The 18629-nt window shown below is 47.2% G+C and overlaps 1 protein-coding gene across 1 annotated transcript in view; it reads right to left on the bottom strand.

Moving 5' to 3' along the window:
- The window catches only part of LOC138259594 (gastrula zinc finger protein XlCGF57.1-like), a 215101-nt gene that overhangs the window by 189304 nt on the left and 7168 nt on the right, over window positions 1-18629 (bottom strand). The window lies entirely within an intron of this gene.

Genomic DNA, 18629 nt, shown 5'->3' on the forward strand with positions numbered 1-18629 from the left:
GTCAGGAGTACATTTCCAGCCTTTCTCAGTATGGGAAAAGATTAGAGAAGAGCTGGTGAAAATCCTTAAAACAGGCATTTTAGTAGGTTTGCACAGACTCAAAGGCATTCCAGCCCGGGAATGATTGCTTCCTGCTTTCTCCAGCCCCAGTAAAGATCTGTGGAAAGGTAGCAAAATAAGGAAATGGGCTTGAAATTACTGTATTCAAGCCCTACTATATAATTAGCCCAGGCACAAAGAGGCTATTATCAGAGCTTTTACATAATGAGATTGCTGCCATAATGTGTAGCCACAGTACATGGCACCAAAGGGACAAATAGATTTTTTTACAGCGCAAGTAGATTTATGAAGCATCCTGTCCCATGGGCAAGTAGATATGTCATTAAATTCCACACCCCTGCATCTGACATGGTTTCCTACCTTATTCATCTCAAACGTGCAATGACTCCTCACTTTGCAAGCAGATTTGATTATGTTGAACCTTGTAAGACACGGCTAATACAAGATGGGAAAGTAACCATAAACAGAGGAACCTTATTGATACAACTTTGGTATATAAACAAACCTAAAGTTGTAACTGAGCACAAATTATAATAAATTCCCTGAAGCACTTCAAGCAGCAAGAACCAAAAAAACACACTGTGATTGGGAACCAATGACCTGATATTCCATTTAAAAATCCAAACTGGCAACACAACTTACATGAAATTGATGATACACCTGTTCAGTTAAAAACAAAAAAGAAAAAAAAAAAAAAATCACAAAACTGTCCCCAAACCCATACTTTTTTTGTGATTTTTTTTTTTACGGAATAGGTGTTTCAGCACTTTCATGTAAGTTGTTTTGCCAGTGTGAATTTTTTAATGGAATATACGTTTTCAGTAAATACTGAATGTTCATTAAATTTTTCCCCACCTCAGGGGTACTGCAGAATGGAGTGGCAACTTTTGAAGCACAGAAATGGAAACCATGGAATTTTTGCTCCTATTCGAGAGCTTTCTGCACTATTAGAAATGGTGTCTCTAGTTGGCAGGGGTAGACGCCCAGTCCAACAAGCGAATACCACCATAGTCAGGGTAAGTCAGAGACACACTAACAGATAACCTGTGCTCACACTCTGGTACCTTGGCACAGAGCAGTCATGCTTATCTAAAGTGGCAATGTGTAGAGTATTAGTGCAACACACAGTAACACTATGAAAACACCACAAAAAGACTCCACACAGGTTTAGAAAAATAGATAATAATTTCATATATAAATCAAGAACAAAACGACAATCGTAGAAGTTGAGATATTAATTTTAGAAGAATAGCGCTTAGAAGAAATTAACGCTTTTGAAGTTACTTGAGGTCGCGAGGGACAGGGGCAAACTCAACCGTTTAAGCTGACTGCAATGGAGCATGGGCTGGATACAGGGCCCACGCAGAAACAGAGTGCCTTGATTCTGGTCATAAACACAAGATGCGCCAATTTTCCTCACACAGTGCTGACTATCCATCTGTTATGAAGCACTGGTGCTGCGATGCTTCGGTTCCTAAGCTGATGCGCTGGGTTGCTCCACGCAGTGAAGGGATGCATCGATCTTCCTTCAAGAGTGGCGGCGATGCAGTGGTTGAGATGCTATGTCGATGCGTTGGTTCTGAAGGCAATGTGCTGAGTTTCTCTATGTGGTGAAGGGATGCAAGAATCTTCCTTCAACAGTGGCGGTGATACAGTGGTTCCGATGAGACGATGAGGCAATAATGGAAAACTGGTTAAGAATCCAGGCACAGGGGCAGGGGCACAGACTTTGATATCCCTGAGTCTCTAGCAACAGGAGGGAAGCCAACAAACCCTTGGAAATCACTTTGTAGTGCAAGGCAGAGTCCTGCTCTTCCTCAGCAAGGTCCGTTTCCAGGTCAGCAGTCCAGCAGAGGGACAGTCCTTGACACAGCACAGCAGCTCTTCTGACAGAGTCCAGTTGTAGCTTCGGAAATTTGCTGGGGTTAGAGACCCAGTACTTATACCCAAATGTGCCTTTGAAGTGGGGGTGACTTTAAAGAAGGGTCATTGAAGTGCCCAAGTATTCTTTCTTCCTCAGCCCTGGCTCTAGAGTATCAGTATGGGTAATCAGCCCTTTGTGTGGGGACAGGCACTGCCTATCTAGGTGTAAGTGTCATCCCCTCCCGCCCTTCATGTCCAGGAAGAGCCATCAGAATGCAGATGAGCACTCAGAGACACCTACCTTTCCTGTATTTGTGGCTGCCTAGAGGGAATGCACAAGGAGTAGCTGTTATCCACTCCAGACGTTTATTGGAGACAGCCTGCATGCACACAGAGCTGTAAAAGCAGAGAGATGTATACTTTTTAAAAGTTGACATTTCTAGAATAGTAATACTAAATCTTACTTTACTTTAAGAGGATTTATCATTACAATTCCAGAGATATTAACATGACACAGCTACTCCTGTCTAATCAGTAATTACGGCTTAAAAGTGTATTAAGGAATTCCCAATGTTAATCTATGAGAGGCATAGGCCTCACAGTAGTGAAAAATGACTTTGGGAGATTTTCACTACCAGGACATGTAAAAAAATGTAAACGTACATGTCCTACCTTTTAGATACATAGCACCATACCCTATGGGCTACCAAGGTCCTGGCTTAGTGGTGGCTTGTATGTAATAGAAGGGGAGTTTCAGGCTTGGCAATGGGTTTTAAATGGCAAGTTGAAGTGGCAGTCAAACTGTGCAAACAGGCTCTGCAGTGGCAGGCCTGGGACATGATTAAAGGGCTACTTCAGTGTGTGGCACAGTGCTGCAGGCCCACTAGTGGCATTTAATTTACAGTCCCTAGGTAAATGGTATACCACTTTACAAGGGACTTACAAGTTAATTTAATTGTGCCAATTGTATGCACACCAATGTTACCATGGTTAGGGGAAGGGCACATGCACTTTAACACTGGTCAGCAGTGGTAAAGTGCTCAGAGTCCTAAGGCCAAGAAAGAGAATCAGCAAAATTATGAGGCAAGCAGGCAAAATGTTTGGGGGAACACCACCCTAAGTATGACAGGTCTAACATGCACCTTGTTGCCTTCTGAATATGGGCCTTGACTTATCAGCTTCAGCCCAATGCATGACGAGGCCCTGATTTTGATGATGATCAAGGGATATCTTGAGGGACAGAACCCCAGTTTCCAGATACCACAGGGCCCTATTAAAGGCCAGATGCCACATGAGACTAATTGCTAATTTTCAAAATCACTGTGAGAGGTCCTCCTACCCCAAATAACTTGCTAACCATAGCCCCCTCCTGATGAGTGTGCACAAAACGTAGATAAGCCTACACCTGCTTCACTCATTACCGATCTTACGCCCTTCAATACTGTAGCAGTTGAAATAACTTTGTAACGGTACACATAAGAAATCAACAATTGTACTTCCCTCTCAGATCTAAATTCTAGCATTCTTTGATCATAACTTTTCATATAATTAATCATACACAGCTTTGTGCAATTCTGAAATGATAAAAAACATTCTCAGACACAGGCCCTCATTACAACATTGGCGGTAAAAGGCGCTTACCGCCGTGCAGAAGACCGCCAAAACACCGCCGCGGCTGCGGAATTCCGCCACAGCTATTATGACACACATTTCGGAATCCGCCAAAATTCAAACACCCACACAATACCGCCACACCAAAGGTCAGTGATAAACTGGCGAAAACAAAACCTCCACCGTCACTCCAACAGAAAAACGCCCATGCTATCATGACCCACAAATCCATGCGGCGGTCTTTCAACCGCGGTATTCCATTGGCGGTACACACTGCCACACTCAAAATACACACACATCTCCAAAACACCGCCACATTGGACAATTCAAAATACACACACCTGATACACATACAAACACCACTCCCACACACCAAACACAATATAAAACACACACCCACATCACCCACAAACCCCTACGACCACAATTACAGAGAGAAGGCCAGATAGATAGAGAGCACAGCAACTGAGAACCTCACCACACAGAGGCACACAACACCATCACCCATACAACAGTACACGCACAAAACACCACACACCACTACACATTACCCCACACATCAACACTTACACCACCCCACACATCACCCACACCACCTCATGTCACGCCAAAGACACCCCCGGTTTTCCGAGGAGGAGCTCAGGGTCATGGTGGAGGAAATCCTACGGGTAGAGCCACAGCTATTTTGCTCACATGTGCAGCATACCTCCTTAGCCAGGAAGATGGAGCTATGGCAAAGAATCGTGGACAGGGTCAACACTGTGGGACAGCATCCAAGAAATCGGGAGGACATCAGGAAGAGGTGGAACGACCTACGGAGGGAACGTGCGTTCTGTGGTCTCCAGGCACAACATCGCGGTACAGCGGACTGGCGGCGGCCCCTAACCTCCTCCCCCACAACTAACAACCTCGGAGGAGCAAGTCTTGACCATCATGCATCCAGAGGGCCTCGGAGGAGTCAGTGGAGGAATGGACACTGGTAAGTCAAATCTTAACTATCATATCCCCCACCCTACCTGCATGCTATCACACCCCCCCACCCTCACACCCTCCCCTATCACCCCAAATCCTCACTAATGTACTAATAACACAAACCACTCATCCCAACACCAAGCCCTGCATGACACAACAAAGCATGTACACCCATCACTAAAGCATGCCCACTGCACATACTCATAACACCCCCTAACCATCATCACACAAGCCCCCACACAGGAATGCTAGCACTTGTGTACACGCTCACCCACCCATTGCACACCATGACACACACACATGCAATAATCATGCTCTTATACCCCTGCAGGACCACTACGGAACGTCACCACACAGGAGGGTCCAGACATCTCCACGCCACCCACAGAAGAGGCCCACAGTGACGACAGCAGCTCTGCCCTACTGGATCCTGATGACTAGCCCGGACCATCGTGGGCCTTGGGACAGTCGGTTCCCCTTGCACAGGCACAGCCCAACACTGACCTTCCACCCTCTGGTAACACCAGCACAGCACCCACCCAGCGGGCCCATACCTCCGTACCCAGGACACGTCAATCAGCGGTGTGTCCACCACTACAGGGAACCCAGGATAACCAACACCCCAACAACAACAGGGACCTGGGGGCAGTGGTGGTGGGCACACGGTCCAGGGGACGGAGGCACAGGAACACAGGGGAACTGGGAGGGCTGCTGTGCGACAGGGGGCGGACAGGCCAAGGGAACCCACTCTCCACAAGGCCCTCTCCTCCATCATGGGAGCATACCACCACTCCCAGGAGACGATGGTGACGGTCCTGGCCAAATTTCAGGAGACCCAGCGCCTGCAGGACGAACAGTATTTGGGGTTCAGGGAGGAGCTCAGAACCATCAGCTCCACCCTGGGCACCATCGTAGGGGTGCTGAAGGACATACAAAAAACCATGAGGGACACCGTGGCACTCCAAGGGGCCCCGGACACTAGCATGGACGATGAACTGCCCACCACCTCTGCTAGTGGACAGGCCGCCCGCCACAGGACCACCACACCAGTACCCCACCCCCTGCAGACGGACAACCCCGCAAGGGGTCCCTGAGATCCGGGAACAGGACAGAGCACGATGGCAAGACCCCCGCCAGGAAATGAGACCACCCTAATTGTCCTACCACTGTCTCACTTTGTTACCCTGTCCAGACTGGAACTGCCCCAGCTCCACTTCCTATGCCCATAAGGGCAGTGCACCTGTGTGACTGATGGACTGTACTCTGCCATGGACATTCCTCCACCGTCCCCCATCACCATATTACTACCCCCCTCCATTTTTGAGCACTGAAATAAACACCCTTGAGCCACAAAACAATCTGGAGTCAGTCTGTGATTTTGTACATATGTATAATCCATGACAGTGTCAACATGCGTTTCCAATTGTAAAGCCAACATACCTATGTCACACATCACAAGTCCTTGAAGGATGCAAGCAGATGACAAATGTTGCTAACCACAACTGTGAAACCGTAATGGACAGGTACAACTCAGTGACCAAATACTGCTATGAACTGACAGACAGGATAGATGTAGAAGTGTGAAAGAGAATGTCATGGTAAAAAGAAAACTGTTCTCACCTGTGTGTCACTGGAAACATTGCTGTATGACTGACTCCCTGTTGTCTATCCTCAGCGTCATCCTCATCACTGTCCACAGGCTCCACAGGCTCCACAGCTGCCACAACACCGTCATCTGGACCATCCTCCTGCAGAAAAGGAACCTGGCGTCGCAAAGCAAGATTGTGAAGCATCGAGCAGGCGATGATTATCTGGCACACCTTCTTCGGTGAGTACAATAGGGAACCACCTGTCATATGCAGACACCTGAACCTGGCCTTCAGGAGGCCGAAGGTGCGTTCGATCACCCTCCTAGTCCGCCCATGGGCCTCATTGTAGCGTTCCTCTGCCCTGGTCCTGGGATTCCTCACTGGGGTCAGTAGCCAGGACAGGTTGGGGTAACCAGAGTCCCCCAATAGCCACACCCGATGCCTCTGGAGTTGACCCATCATATAAGGGATGCTGCTATTGCGCAGGATGTAGGCGTCATGCACAGAGCCAGGGAACATAGCATTTACCTGCGAGATGTACTGGTCTGCCAAACATACCATCTGCACATTCATCGAATGATAACTCTTCCGGTTCCTGTACACCTGTTCACTCCTGTCAGGGGGGACCAGAGCTACATGGGTGCCATCAATAGCACCTATGACGTTGGGGATATGTCCAAGGGCATAGAAGTCACCTTTAATTGTAGGCAAATCCTCCACCTGAGGGAAAACAATGTAGCCCCTCACGTGTTTCAGCAGGGCAGACAACACTCTGGACAACACGTTGGAAAACATAGGCTGGGACATCCCTGATACCATGGCCACTGTTGTCTGAAACAATCCACTTGCAAGGAAATGGAGCACTGACAGCACCTGCACTTGAGGGGGGATTCCTGTGGGATGGCGGATTGGTGACATCAGGTCTGGCTCCAACTAGGTACAAAGTTCCTGGATAGTGGCACGGTCAAACCTGTAGGTGATGAGTAAATGTCGCTCCTCCATTGTCAACAGGTCCACCAGCGGTCGCTACACCGGAGGATTCCGCCATCTTCTCAAATGTCCAAGCTGACGGTGCCTACGAAGGACAACAGCGACCACAGAGTCAACAAAATCCCAGGTATGTACACACAGATACACAGAACACGACAGCAAAGACAATTATCTTCCTGTATGTGTGTCGAGTGTAGGCCTAGGTATGTGTGACGCAGTTGCAAATGAAGCCATGTGGGCCCCTGAAATGGCGGCTGCCTGACCTGTAAAGTGGGACAATGGGATGTGAGGTAACTGCGCTGGCGTTGTACACTGTCGCGGTAGGCGGTCGAAGACCGCGGCGCAATGCTGCATTGGTTAACATTGGACCCTATGAGTCCCAGGAGCCTATGACGAAGTGCGCCAGCGGTGATGATACGCACCGCCGCAGACGTGACCGCCATTTTCTCTCTGTTCAATCACTTGATACCTGATCTTCGACAAGAGAGGACCTACACTGCAAGTGCTGCTGTGACCTCGGTCTGGAAGAGACAATGGCTGCTGCGTCTGGGGAAAGGGCCCCTGCTTTCACTGCTCAGGAGTTGGAGAAGCTCGTGGACGGGGTCCTCCCCCAGTACACGCTACTCTACGGTTTTCCAGACCAACAGGTAAGTACACAGGGGGCACGTTGTATGGGCTATGCCTGGGTGGAGAGTGTTGGTTGTAAGAGGGAAGGGGGCAGAGTGCAATGAACATGAAGGACTGTGAATGCATGTGCCACATGGCAAGGGCAGGGATGTGGGCCACTCACTTCGACTGTGCTCTTGCTAATGACTTCTCTTCTTCCCCTGTGCATGTCATGTAGGTCAGCGCCCACCAGAAGAAGGACATTTGGCGTGCCATCGCCAAGGACGTCCGGACCCTGGGGGTCCACCAGAGACGGGGCACCCACTGCCGGAAAAGATGGGAGGACATTCGCCGCTGGAGCAAGAAGACGGCGGAGGCTCAGCTGGGGATGGCCTCCCAACATGGGAGGGTTGCCAGTCGCACCATGACCCCCCTGATGTTCCGGATCCTGGCGATGGCCTACCCGGAGTTGGATGGGCGCTTGAGGGCATCACAGCAGACACAAGGGGCTGAGTACACCCTCATTCTGGGGACTTTGCGCGCAGTTGAGGGGTCTGGGTGTGGGAGGAGGACTGTGGGTTTCCCTAGGCCAGGGCGACTTCCATAGGCTAGGCCCCTCCGTAATGCAGGCCATGTGGCACTCCACCCCACCGCAGTAGAGTGACAAGTACAGGTATACATGCCCCTGTGGCATCCATGTGTGCAGATGTCCACCATAGCGATGTAGGCCATATCCCAGGAATTGCATCTGTAGAGGCCAGGAGCACGGCGTAGTGCAGGGGGCTGCTGTGTCTGTATTGTCCGCCAACGGTAGCGGTAAGCCATGCACTCAATCTGTCTTTCTTCTATCGTCCCCCCCACTTTCTCTGCTCTCCCTGTTATTTTGTGCATCAGCATCATCAAGCGGAGGTACAGTGGCACCGGAGCACCAGGGAGCTGCATCCCACATGGCCATGGAGGGCCACACCACGGACTCAGAATGCACCAGTGGGACGGAGGGCGAGGGTAGCTTCACGTCGGTCAGCGGATCACCGAACAGCAACACAGCCGATGGGAGCTCCCTTGTGGTGGCGGCACCATCTGTGCCCCACCCTTCTACAGGTACAGCCGCCACCTTCCCTACCAGCAACGCCCTCCCAGCAGCCCCTCAGCGTTCGCCCCGTGCCCGCTCACCCAGGAGGGTGGGCATCACCTTCGCCCCAGGCACCTTAGGCCCTGCCCCTGTCACCCCTGCTGCCCTCAGTGAGGTGGCCAATGACCTCCTCAGGTCACTCACTGTTGGGCAGGATACCATTGTGAATGCCATCCAGGATATAGAAAGGGAGTTGCAACACGGTAATGCATTCCTGGAGGGCATTCATTCTGGTCAGGCTGCCCTTCATCGTACCCTGCAATCTCTGGCCTCAGCACTGATGGCAGCCATTGTCCCTGTATCTAGCCTCCCCCCTCCAACTTCCTCCACCCAGACCCAATCCCCTGTACCCCAGCCCATCCCAAGCACACCATCAGACAAGCATGCACACGCCTCAACACACAAAAGTAGCTCAGGCAAACATAGGCACCACACATCCCACAGGCACTCACACAAGCATCACCCACATACAGACACAGCAACATCCACTGCCTCCACTGTGTCCCCCTCCTCATCGTCTCCCTCCTCCCTCCCAGTGTCGTCTACACTCTCACCTGCATGCACTACATCTACAGCCACTAGGACTCGCACCAGAACTCCCAGCACCACACCCCGCTCACCTGCACTCACCACTCCCACTCCCATTTACACGTCCCCTGTGTCCTCTCCCAGTGTGTCTGTGACGCCCCCTCCCAAAGTACACAAACGTGGGCACCCACACACCCAACATCCATCCACCTCACGACAGCCTCCAGTACCTGCACCTGCACCCAAAACACCTAAGGTGACACCTCCTACAACCACCTCCTCTTCCTCCACTCCCAGACCCCCTCCAGCTACCCATCCCAGTGTTCGTCATAAACTCTCCCTCAGCAACGTTGACCTCTTTGCCCCCATCCCCACCCCTCCAATTCATAAGTCCCGTAGTAGCGCCTCAGCCAAAAAGACTCCAGTACCAGTAGTGCGTGTTCAAGGTGTGTGGAGTGCACCGGCCACCAGGGCAGGCAGTGTGACACGGAGCCAAAGCACTGCCAGTCCACCCCCTGTAAAGCATCTCAAGTTGGAAAGTGGCCGACGGGACAGGGTGAAGACTCTTGGCGGCAAAACTGCTCACAAGGGTCCCAGGGGGATTGCAGAGTCAGCTGTGACTCCTCCAAAGGTGGTGAAGGGCCAGAAGAAGTCTGCACAGTCTGGTGAGAGCAGCACGGCGGAGAAGGGTGCCATCCTCCCCAGCGGCCGGGACGCCACCGCCAGCACCGTCGTCACTGGTCAGGAGACCACTGCCGGAGTCAGTGCCCAGGAGGGCAGGAGTATCGTCACTGGTCAGGAGACCACCGCCGGAGTCAGTGCCCAGGAGGGCACCGGCTGCCACAGCCCCGCTGGGCAACGAGGGACTGTCATGCCACACACCAATGCACAGATCAGAGACTGGCATGGCAAAGCACCGCTGAACAAGGGAATCACCGCCATGGTGAAGACCGCTGAACAGGGCAAAGCACCGCTGCACAGGGCAGAGAACCGCTGAACAGATCAGAGACCGCCATGGCAAAGCACCGCTGAACAAGGGAATCACCGCCATGGTGAAGACCGCTGAACAGGGCAAAGCACCGCTGCACAGGGCAGAGAACCGCTGAACAGATCAGAGACCGCCATGGCAAAGCACCGCTGAACAAGGGAATCACCGCCATGGTGAAGACCGCTGAACAGAGCAAAGCACCGCTGCACAGGGCAGAGAACCGCTGAACAGATCAGAGACCGCCATGGCAAAGCACCGCTGAACAAGGGAATCACCGCCATGGTGAAGACCGCTGAACAGGGCAAAGCACTGCTGCCCAGGGCAGAGAACCGCTGAACAGATCAGAGACCGCCATGGCAAAGCACCGCTGAACAAGGGAACACCGCCACATCAAGCATCGTTATCACATGTACAGCTGTGACTGTGACGGAACAGGAACCGTCACGGGGAGCCTAATGCAGTGTGGGCACCATTCCCCCTCCAGAAGCAGTGGAGACTGTTATCCACTTGAGAGACTGTGACTTTGCACTCCCCAGGATTGTTCAGTGAGCAACCCACCCACTGTAGAGACTTGAGAGACTGTGGCTTTGCACTCCCCAGGATTGAACAGTGGGCAACCCACCCACTGTAGAGACTTGAGAGACTGTGGCTTTGCACTCCCCAGGATTGAACAGTGGGCAACCCATCCACTGTAGAGACTTGAGAGACTGTGACTTTGCACTCCCCAGGATACATCAATCAGCATGGAGCCCCGTCGTGGATCTGGCGTGGTGCTGTAATCCGGCTGAGGTGCCCCCCCCTCTTACCTTCCCCCTGAGGTGCCTGTTGTATTTTGATCTGATGCCTCAGCAGTGTTCTCTCCGTTTGTGGACAGGTATCTATTGTGGGCCTCGCCCATGCATTTTTGGACCAGTGGTGCACAGACATTGATATGTGCATACCTGCACTGCTTCTCGTAATGTATATACTTTTTAATGTGTATATATATCTCTATATATTTGGTACCTGTATTTTGATACATTACAATTTTTGAACTGATTTCCTTTGGTCTTTGCATTCTTCCGGGGGGGTTGTGGGTTGTTACTGTGATGTTTTGACATGCATTGGTGTGTGTGTTGTAATGTGCGAGGATGAGGGTGGGGGTGTTGCGTGTGTGTCCCCCTGACTTTTGCCTCCCCCTCCCCTATGTCGTAGGTGCAGTACTCACCATTGTCGTCGCCGCCGCCGTTGCTGGTGTTCGTAAATGAGCAGGAAGACAAGGGCAGGTAGGATTTGTAATTCCGGCTCCATGATGCCCTCCTTCCTCGTGGAGTTTGTTCAGGTGAGCGTTTTCCCATTGAAATGTCTGTTTCCGCCTTGTTTTTATCCACGGTGAATCCGCCCCGGAAAAGGTGGCGGACTGGCCTGTTGTAATACTGTGGGCGGTACTTTGTCTTCCGCCTGTCTGTTGGCGGTGACCGCCGCGCTGCTTGTCTGTACCGCCGTGGCAGTCGGAGTGTTAAAGTGGCTGTCTATGTTGGCGATTTCCGCCACGGTCATAATTCCCGTTTTTTGGCCGCCGGCCTGTTTGCGGTCTTACCACAGCTTTAACACCGACCGCCAGGCTTGTAATGAGGGCCACAGTCTTTTACAAATGTCAAAGTGTACACCATCTGTTGAGTAAAACCTGCTACATGTCTCCAAGTCTTTAACGTCTGATACCCTCCTAAATGAGGCTAAACAAAGAAAAGATGCCAACTGCTGAGATATGTGTTTTAACGAAAGATAAGCGTTGCCTGGCCAGGAAACAGACTGAAAACAAAATTCACATCCCACAAAGAATCGTAGCAAGCTCTGTGTGATCTTATAAGCCTAAATCCTTTCCTGACACAACACACCAAATGATCACTTCCAATAGCACAGTCTTTCACCAAAGCATGACCAGCCAAAACAATAATATAGCAATTATGGTTCTGTAAGAAAAGCCTTAATAAAACAGAGTAGCAAAAAAATTTGCTACTTCCGTCACAGGAGCCTCCATAGGATCCAAATTCTTCTCCATGCACCAGTTACGCCATTCGTTCCAAACTCCTCTGTATCTTCTCCTAGTACCTGGTGCCAGAGATTCATCCAATAAATCCTAAACTTTTTCTGAAAGATCTGAGTATCTGTTAGAAGCCCTGAGAACTTCCAAATAGGAAGGTGAAAACTCCCTTCTTTTACCAAGGGATGTTCCTCGCCCTCTGGACCTATCAGTATATCTTGTAAAACTGGTACTAAATAGGGCTCTTCAACTACAAAGCTCCATCACTCCTGGAAACCACAAGTGGGACATCCAGAAAGGAGTCACAAGAATAAACCTGCATGTCTCTCCCTGAACCTTCAACATCACTGTCTGAATCACTGCAGCTGAAATATTTTTATACCTGGAAAGTAAGCCTGCATGCAAATAAGTCTACCTCTATTGTCCCCCACAGAGCTTTGGATCCTCTTGAAAAGGATTGGATTCAACTTCCAATCGCTGAAGTTCCTGAGATACCTTAAATTCCAATATGCCTTCTGATTTTGCAAATACGGAATATAATCTGCTCTCAAAAGAATTTTGTACTCCCAACTAAAATTCCATATCTCTTTGACTAAATATGCCAAACGCTTTGACTTTGCATCCTGTAGGCCAGAAGTTCTTAACATTTTGACTTGAGTGGACTGTAATGCTATCGGTATTTAACCACCGATTCCATCGTGACCACTGACTCCATTTTGGGTTTAGCTTAGCTTTAAATGCTGCCACATCTGTGGCACAGGCATTTTTCCTCACCTAGTTTGTTCTCTACATTGAACATGTTTTTGCTTTTCTCACCAGAGAAGAGAACATAACATGGGGATGCAAAAATGATAAGAGTGTACAAGGATGAGAATGTTTATAGCAGAGAAGGGTATGGCTCTGTCTTGGAAATACCCTGGCATCTGGCTCCTTTTGTGTGTGTTTTCAACACTGACCAAGTACAGCCAGCGTTTGAATTTCACAACTTACTCGAAAGCAGGGGGGAGATTTTGCAGAACCTTCCTCTTAAGTTTGCTTAAGGTATATAAGTTGGGGAAACTTGGCGCTGAGGCAGCAGGAACTCATTTCTGGGGGTGGACGCATTGCTCAGAAAAAGAGTCCCATTGGGGAACATTTCTCCTGTTTCAACTGTCCAGGGTTTCAGAGATTGAAGCTGGCAAAGACAAGGATGATGTTGTTCCCGATCCCCATGGTGATGCATTTTTGATTCTTAATTATCTAGCTTTACTGTATATTCACTGCATACATATTAATTGTTGATTTATTGCGTTTTTTCTGATAATTATTATTCTACTGCTGTGATTATTTTAGTAGCTGCACATGTTTTGCTGCATTCAAGTTAAATGCTCATGTTAGTATTTTTGTATACTTTTGTTTGAGCCCTGGGAAAGGCCTTAGTAAATTCATTACTCAGAATAAGAGTGCTGAATTCTTTGCATTCTTTGGCCTCGTTCCCTCTTAGTTTGAAGATAAGCAGAACATGGACCACCACTGAATGATTCCTGAAATCCAAGGACCACCCACTGAGTCATTAATGGAAATCAGGGACCTCCAGCCTAAGCAATTTCTATGATACAATGCACAAAAATACAAAAACAAGAATACACCAAACAAAAGCACAAACATTAAAATCGTTGTATTTAATTCATATTCAAATATTGAAAAAGTTTTCAAACTTTCATTATTGCTTTTTTATTTGTACAAACTTTATTTTTTAATTTATTCATTTTAATATTATTTTTTAAAACAGTCGCACACCCCTCGAGTAGGGGTTGTGGAATGCCAGGGGTCCTAAAACCACAGGTTAGGAACCAGTGCCCGAGGCGATCTACTTAAGAAACTGCTGACATATTGTCCAGGCTAATTAACACCACACTCTTTGACAAAAAGTCCTTGAAACACCAAGCATTCAGGCCTGCTTGCATTTTCAAACAATTTATATGTAAGCGTTGTTCATGCCTGGTGTTCTGCTTTACTCAAGACCGAGAGGGAACAAAGTGAAAGGAATGCAAGCAATGCAGGACTCTTAGTCTAAGTAATTAATTTATTAAGGTACATCCTAAGTTTCATAAACAAAAAGAATAATGTGAACTTTTATTTCAAATGCAGCAACACACGTGCAAATCTCAAAATAATCATAGCAGCAGGATAATAATGGTCAAAGAAACAAAGAAAATGCAAAACTTCAACAATGAATATAATATATATATATATATATATATATATATATATATATATATAGGGCTTGACTCCGACATCATCCCTTGTCTGCCAACTTCAGGTTGTGGAACCCTGGACAACCGAAACAAGAGGGAGACCACCCTCAATGGGATTTATTCTCTGTAATGAAGCGGGCCTGGAGAAATTGCCTGAATGGAGGATATAGCACCAATTGTCCTTACTAAATCCTTCAGATGTACCACTTTTCTAAAATAAACATCACCTTTTTTTGTTACCTTTTTGTGAGAAAAAAATCAAATGGGTTTGGAAATTATCCCACCTGAAATCCCAGAAACACTATGTTCTTAGTTGGAACCAAAGCTGATATTTCTACATTGACAATCTACCCTGGTTCTTTAAAAGGTCCTTAGTCCACTGCAAATGCTTTAATAGTTTTCCCCTTTCGTGAGACATCAACAAAATGTCATCCAGATACATAAACAGATGAATACCCCTTTCACTTAATAAAGCAACAACTGGACATAACATCTTGGTGAAACACCAAGGAGCATATTGTCCATTTGAAAAGCAAGTACCTTTGCAAGTTTAAATCTTTAGGCATCGTAGAGAAAGCATCCTTTAATTGTAGCTTTACTAGCCAGTCCTTCTCTTGTAGGATATCCCGCAAAAGATGGATTCCTTCCATTTTGATATGTCTGTAGACCTGAAACGTGTTCAAATCCTTCAAGTGGTGGGTTGGAAATTCCTCCCACAGTCTCTGCAATTTTGGGAGTAAAAGCATGACTGTTGAATTCCTCGGCCGACTGCCGCTCCCCTCCTGTCAGCCCTACCGAAAACTTGTGAGCAGAAAATATGTCTCACTATAGATTGAGCCTTCTTATGGGCTGTAATAGTTAATATGTTCTTACCCAAAGACTTTATAAAGCCTTGTCCAAATAGTAGACCATCTGAATCACCAGCTGCTTCCTTATTGGCTAAGTCAGCTAACTTGGGATTCATCCTCATAAAGCCTGCCTTCCCTTTTTTTGCTATCAGCCCCTATTCACATTACCAAGCATGCATATAGTGTGTTGGCTCCAATCCCACAACAAGTCTAGATCAATATCAATTTTGTTAAAATTAGCTTCCTCAGCGATTTCTAAAATACAAGTAAGAGAACCCAGAATATCCAATAGCTTATCCTGACATTGATTTAAGCAAAGTTAAATACCCTTCCTTGGTTCCGTTCCGGTCTTAAAAAGGAAGGTAAACAATTCTGGATCCAGATTAGGAGTATTGCAGATCTTATTTTCCATGAAGGGTCTAGAACACTCAGCCTTCATATGGTTACAAGTTCCCTGGCTACAGGTTTCCTCAATCAATGTTTAATACATTTTGCAACATACTCCATAGCCTACCATTCAGAGCTTTGAGGGTGCCTTATTGTATTCAGATTAAACATATCCTTACCCAGAGGATCCTTAATAGAGCTGCAAGTCTTAATCCAGCCTTTGTAAAACCTCAAACCCTCCTCCTGGTGAAATACGTGCTCGTCTAGCTCGATCTCGTCATTTCCATCTAGATGCCCAACCACATTATTGGACTCCTGTAAGGAAACAGTATGTCCATCATATGTGCCGCTAATTAAACCAATTTCTATTGTAGTGCTAGGGCTAGCACTCACTAAGCAGGAAGATTGATAACTATTTAGAGCTTCTTCTAGCCAAATTATCAGTACCTTAAGCATGCTTTGTCTTTTTTGGATGTCTTACTTCCTTTCCATTTAAAATCGGAAACCTCATCCTCTGAAAGCAAAAAATAATTCTCCTCTGAAGGATTATCTCTTTTTTCCTTCATCAAAGCAGTCACCACTGTTTCCTTGATGCAGGATCTCAGCCCTTCATCTAAGTATTTTCTAAATAATTCTTGATCCATTTCCACAGGAAGTAGGACTTAACCTCTACATAACATTCTCCAAGAAAATTACACACTAAACACCCTAAAAAATATCTATATTTATTTTTCAAAAGATATCAGGAAAAAGGTCAACAGTAATACATGAAAAAACAAGCTAGATTTTAAATGTATATGAGTCAACCAAGAAATAAGAAACTGACACAACGTCACCATAGCAACATCTGTGAGAGAATAAAGCAAGTCTGCCCAATTCAAAATGGTGAGAAAAGACTTGTGTGCAGCACCCCTTCTATGTCAATGGCCCTACTTGCCACACATGATCGGCCAAGACTAAGGAGAAGCCTAATGACCTTTCACAAGCCTGTCTTCTATGCAAACAAGCAGTGAAGTGTAATACGGGGGCACAACTCCTGCTGATATTCTACTTTAAAAATGAGCGAGTCAAGGCCAGTTTTCAGTCATAACAAGAAGTAAGTCATGATGAAGGCTTGCAACTCCTGCTGATAAAATCCTAAACTATGCACGAAGCAGGCGTGGGCGACTGCAGTAAAATAAATCCCAACCTGATGCAGGGACGTGCTTAGGAAGATAAATAAATCAGACTGGCAATATTATATCTATACACAAAGTACAATACAAGAAAAAAACACAATCTATACATTGGATTGACTAATACGTTAAGAGACAAATTATTATTATTATTATAAGAATTTGTAGAGAGCGTGGCTACCCGGAGGCTTTTCAGCGCTAATGCAGGACCATTAAACAGGCAGAGAAAAGCTGAAAAGCTATAGAGGAAGGAAAGTTCTTAGTTCTCTAAGCAGAGTTCCATTGGAAGGGAATTTCACAGATTAGAAGCTTTGAAAGCAAAGGAACTGCCTCCCCATCTTGCTTTCTTGACACGACAGATGTTATTAAGAGAGGCAGAGGACAGAGAAGATCTAAGTAATCTTTGAGGAATATAGGGAGTTACGATCTGCCTAAGAAAAGCCAGACCCTTTTTATGAAGTGCCCGGTGAACAAAACAGATGGCTTTGAAATTGACACGCTTTTCAATGGGAAGCCAATGGAGAGAGGCCAGAGTTGCTTTGGCAGAGTGATGTCTGGGAATGTCCATCAGTAGGCGGGCAGCAGCATTCTGTACCACCTGCAATCTCTTTAAGACATAGGATGGAGAGCTCATAAACAGAACATCCCCATAATCCAGGTGTTTCAAAATTAGGACCTGAACGATAAGCCTTTTAGCCAGAAAAGGAAGGAATGAAAAGATTTTCCTGAAAGACCTTAACAGATTGAAACAGGTGGCTCCAAGTTTTTTCGAGTGATATTCCATCGTAAGACGGGAATCCAGCCAAAAGCCTAAACTTTTTATATTGTCTTTAGGCGGGGGGAGATCTTTTAATTCTACTGGGACTGGAACAGGGGACTTGAGGAGGGATACGTTCCCTACCAACATAACTTCCGTTTTCTAGTCATTATGCTTAAGCTTGCTGTCTGCCATCCATCTGGCAACATCCAACAGACAAGATGATAAGGTGGCCTGTTCTGAGTTGGTGTTGGTGGAAAAAGAAAAGACCAATTGGGTATCACTGGCATAGGACACAAGGGATATACTGTGGGGATCCACAATCTTTGCCAAAGGGGCCATATAGATATTAAAAAGCGTAGGTCCCTGTGGGAGTCCACAAGTGAGAGGGAAAATGTTTGAAAAGTGTGCCCAATCACGGACAAGGAAAGTCCTCTGACTCAAGTAAGATGAAAACCATTTAAGGCTGGTACCCTCAATACCCATCTAAGAAATTCTGTGAAGTAGGATCTTATGATCCACAGTGTCAAAGGCGGCACTCAAGTCAACTAAAATGATTGCTGCATATCCACCCGCATCTAGGCGTTGTCGAGTATCTTCAGAAACAGCCATCAGGGCAGTTTCTGTGCTGTGTTGTCGTCTGAATCCCATTTGGGTGTTATGAAGAAGATTATACTCTTCAAGAAAGCCTGACATTTGAATTTTAATGTGTTTCTCGATTATTGTTGATGCTATACGGAGAAGAGCAATTGGTCTGTAGTTACAGAGTAGTGTTGTTTTTTTTTTTTAGTAGGGGCGTAACGACTGCATGTTTCCAGTGTTGCAGTAGATGCCCCAGAGACAAAGAGTAGTTGAGCACTTTG

Source organism: Pleurodeles waltl, chromosome 9, assembly GCF_031143425.1.
Source record: "Pleurodeles waltl isolate 20211129_DDA chromosome 9, aPleWal1.hap1.20221129, whole genome shotgun sequence".
Classification (NCBI taxonomy): domain Eukaryota; kingdom Metazoa; phylum Chordata; class Amphibia; order Caudata; family Salamandridae; genus Pleurodeles; species Pleurodeles waltl.